The 4,668-nt window shown below is 41.4% G+C and overlaps 1 non-coding gene across 1 annotated transcript; it reads left to right on the top strand.

The window, feature by feature from the left end:
- Nucleotides 1-4,235: 4,235 nt before the first annotated feature.
- On the top strand, nucleotides 4,236-4,342 carry LOC141610209 (small nucleolar RNA R71). Its single transcript, XR_012528102.1, has one exon. It is a non-coding gene; the product is annotated as a small nucleolar RNA R71 (small nucleolar RNA).
- The last annotated feature ends 326 nt before the right edge of the window (nucleotides 4,343-4,668 follow it).

The raw sequence follows: 4,668 nt of genomic DNA on the forward strand, positions 1-4,668 counted from the left end.
CGGTGGACGCTTAGACGACAAATCTTTGAAGGCAAAGTAAACGATCTAGCCTCACTAGTGAGCCATCCATACTTGGTGTCAAGAGGGTTATGGGCAACCCACTTGTACTTGTGTATCATAGTATGCATATCAACAAGATGACCACCCTCTTTCGCCTTATACTTGTTATCTTTGTTGAAGTTAGGATCAAAGTATTTAGCTAGGATAGTGACTAGGCCGCCATTCACAATAACGGTAGTGCCTTTCTTCCCACAATCAATGTTGAGCCATCTATCCACCAAAAGCCTTAGAGAGTTGAAAGGCTTGGTGTGTACTCTTCCAATGTTCAAAGCCGACTCAAGAAGAACAAAATCAAGTTTGGTGAAATGGTTGGTATCTTTCCTTGCAATGATGGTGTTTCCTATGACCTTGTGCCATACTCTTATGCCCGGATGGTGGACTAAAAGAGCACGACTTGCATGAAAGTCCTCAAATTTCCTTCCGGAAATTGCCTCCCAAAGGAGTCGGGGTCATACTTTCCAACATTCTTAAAATAACCCGCTTCATCACTAAGACCCAAAGCTTCACCCATTTCTCTAAAGGAAATGCATCTACTAACATTAGCTAGACGAAACTTGAGGTTCTCCCTAGTCTCAACTTTGTTGACTTTCAAAGAACTCAAAAATTCCAAGGTAAGGGAGGGGAATGTCAATTCTTTTGATTCAAACAATTTCTCCAACCCCATGGCTTTGAAAAAGGCTCTAGTTTGCTCAAGGACACCTAACTTATCTAAGGTATCTTCACAAATAAACTTGGTGGATTGAAATGATTTTCTAGCAAACTTGGCAAAAGTGTCTCTATGGGTTTTGGAAATAAAAGTTACCTCCGGATAGTGCAAAAGTTGGTCAATTTCCGGAGTAGTAGATGTTGTTGCTCACATAGAAGGTTGTTGTTGTTGTTGCATTTCCAAGTTTGGGTTTGCTACCACCATAGCCAATGCTTTCTTTGCTTGAAGAGCCTTTTGCCTTGATGAAAGTGTCTTTGCCTTTGGTACCTTTGCCTTTGTTGCCTTTGTTGCTCCCTTAGTCCTTGCCATTGATGAATTAACCAAGAAAGGAGTGAAAAATCTTCAATTTGTAGTGTACCCAAATCGATTTAAAGGTGAAAGGCTTTGCCTTTATGAATTCGAAAATCGACTCAAAGGTTGAAGATTTTGTGCTTGGTTTTGATTTTTATTGAAAAAGGAGTGATTTATTTGTTGTTAAAAGGATGTTTTGATTTGATTTTGGTGAATGTAGTTGAGGAATTTTGTTTTTGTGATGGAGAGGATGAGGGTTTTGATGTTTATGAGTAGTGTTATGAATGAAGGAATGAAGAAATGAAGGTGGGAGGGGTTTTATAAAGCCCGAAAAATTCGAACTACAGGGGCAATCTGTGCGGTTTCTGCTCGGGACGGGCGGATTCTGCCTTTTCTGGGTTGGGATAAACTCGCCTAAAGACGGGCGTCTTTCAGTGAAGACGCTCGGATTCGTAGACACGGGACGGGCGGATTATACAGAAGACGGGCGGATTCCTTTACAGGGATTTTTCTTGTTTTCCTCAGCCAAAAAGACGGGCGTCTTCCCTTCAAGACGGGCGGATTTTTTCAGACGGGCGGATTTGAATGCAAGACGCTCGGATTCGCTGACAGTCAAAAATTTCAAAAATTCAGCTCATTTCAGGACGGGCGTCTTTGGCACAATATGCCCGGATTGTCTGTAGACGGGCGGATTCTCCTGAATCCGCTCGGATTCGACCCCTTTGTACCCGGATTCAGTTCCATCCGTGTACAATGCATAACCCTTGTCATTTTTCCATTCTTCCTCATATCTTGTGTTCTTCATTGTGGGGGCACTACTAAGGCATGGATAGCCTAGGCAATTGCCATCCCCACACTAAGCTAAAGCACTACACATCAATTGAACCTATTAGTCCCTCCCTCACTTCTCTCAAACATGACAATTATCTTGATCAAAGTATAAAAATCCAAAGATGAGAAAAATGCAATATAAGAATTGAAATGCGAGTTAGGGAGTTAGAAATATTTACAAATGGTGGTTTAGGGAGGACTCCACAAAACTCTCATTCTTGATGAGATGTCAAGGGGGCATGTTCAAGGTGTTGTTGATGTTGCTCAACACCTTGAAGAAATAATCAAAAGCTTGTTCATTATCGTTATAAAGCTCTTCAATAGACCTTGGCCCTTGTTGTCGGTCTTGATCGATGGCATTACCAATGTAGGGATTAAAAATCCCTTCAAATTCGTCGTCCCAAAGACCACAGACTTCATTAAGTTGATCATTGAAAATCTCTTGATTGATGGAGACAACTCTTCCAATTTCTTTTCTTGGCCAATGAGGCCGTCCTCTTCTTCTTTTCTTGATTTTGATGAGCTTTGTAAGCTCTCCTTGTCACAATTCACTTTCTCTTTGAATGGAGCATCTTCAATTTTCTTCTTCCATTGGAGTTCCGACTTCTTCCTATCATCCTTTCGGCTATAATGATCAATCATGAAACACGGTTCATGCAAACGAGGAGCTCTCATGGTCTTGTCAAGATTAAAAGTTATGCTTTCATCTCCCACTTCTAGAGTGAGCTCACCATGTTTCACATCAATCACCGCACCCACGGTGTGTAGGAAAGGTCTTCCTAGAATGATTGGAATGTTGGAATCTTCCTCCATACCAACAATGACAAAGTCCACCGGGATGAAAAACTTCCCAATTCTTACGGGAACATCTTCCCATATCCCTAATGGTGTCTTCGTCGATCTATCGGCCATTTGGAGTATGATATTGGTGCATTTAAGCTCTCCCATCCCCAACCTTTTACTCACCGAGTACGGCATAACACTCACACTAGCCTCTAGATCACATAAGGCTTTGTTGATCGTGGTGTCGCCAATGGTACACGGTATTGAGAAGCTTCCCGGATCCTTTAGTTTCGGAGGTGAACTCCCTTTAAGTATTGCACTACTCACCTTAGTGAAGGCGATAGTCTCAAGTTTCCGGATCGACTTCTTCTTTGTGAGGATGTCTTTCATGTATTTCGCATAGGCCGGCACGTGATTGATTAATTCCGTGAAAGGAATCGAGACTTCCAAATTCTTCACAATTTCCATAAACTTTCCAAGTTGGTCATCAAATTTGGGCTTGGCTTGACGACTTGGAAAAGGAAGTCTAATCACAATGGTCTCTTTCTCCTTGACCTTGTCTTCATTTTTCTTTGAAATTTCTTCTTTTGATGATTCTCCATCTTTGGAGTTTTGCACAATTTCTTCCTTATCACTAGCTTCCACAACTTCATCCTCAACTTGCTTCTTCGGTGCTTCATACCTTGTACCACTTCTCAAGTGAATGGCACTAACCGTTTCATGTCTTGGGGGATTACTTTGAGGTGGTAATTGCCCCTTTTGTCTTTGTGAGCTTGAAGATGCTAGTTGAGTCAATTGGGTTTCCAACATCTTGGTGTGAGCTAGGATGTTGTTGATGGTGGTTTCCTTCGCTTGACTATCTTTTTGCATTTGAGTGAAAAACTCTTGTTGATTCTTTTGCATTTGGAGGACCGCTTTTTGGACATCAAAACCTTGGTCATTTTTGTGATTGTATGGATTTTGATTTTGGTAACCTTGGTTTTGGTTGTAAAAGGGTCTTTGATTTTGGTTTCTCATGGGAGGTGGGGTGTATGTTGTTTGAAGGTTTTGAACATTTTGGCTTTTGTATGAGAGATTTGGATGGAATTTGGTGTTTTCATTGTAATAGTTCGAATAAGGGGTACCACTCTTGTATGCTTGGAAAGCATTCACTTGTTCATTTGTTCCCCTATATTCACTTTGGTCATGTCCCAAAGTTCCACAATTCTCACATATCCCACTTGGGATTGATGAAGATGCCGTCATGGCATTAACATGATGCTTTGGTGATTTTGAGACTTCTTCAAGTCTAGCCATAGTTTTTTCAAACTTCAAATTGATTGTGTCAATGTGAGCACTAAGTTGAGCACCCAATTGAGTAACGGAGTCCACTTCATGCTTTCCTCCTCTAGTAGCCTTGCGAGGTCTACTATATTGTGAGTTATGGACCGCCATTTCCTCAATTTTGTTCCATGTTTGATTGTCATCAACTTCGGTGAACATTCCATTTGATCCCATGTTGAGAATGTTCCTTGAATCTTCATATAAACCGTTCCAAAATTGTTGTACCAAGAACCATTCGCTAAGTCCATGGTCAGGACATGAGCGACAAATTCCCTTGAACCGCTCCCAAGCTTCATACAAAGATTCTTCATCCCTTTGCTTAAAACCCGTAATTTGAGCTCTTAGCATGTTAGTCTTTTCCGGTGGGTAGAATTTTTTGTAGAAAGCTAGAGCCAACTTCTTCCAAGAATCAATTCCGAGAGTGGCTTTATCAAGGCCCTTCAACCATTGCTTCGCGGTGCCAATTAGAGAAAAAGGAAATAAGACCCATCGAATTTGGTCTTGAGTTACACCGGTTTGAGAAATCACATCACAATAGTCACAAAAGGTTTCCATATGAGAATGAGGGTCTTCACTAGGCATCCCCCCAAATTGGCTCCTTTCGACTAATTGGATAAAGGCGGATTTGGCAATAAAATTTCCGGTTAGATGTTGTGGTGTGGGAGTACCATTGG

The sequence above is a fragment of the Silene latifolia genome, chromosome 10 (genome assembly GCF_048544455.1).
Source record: "Silene latifolia isolate original U9 population chromosome 10, ASM4854445v1, whole genome shotgun sequence".
Lineage (NCBI taxonomy): Eukaryota > Viridiplantae > Streptophyta > Magnoliopsida > Caryophyllales > Caryophyllaceae > Silene > Silene latifolia.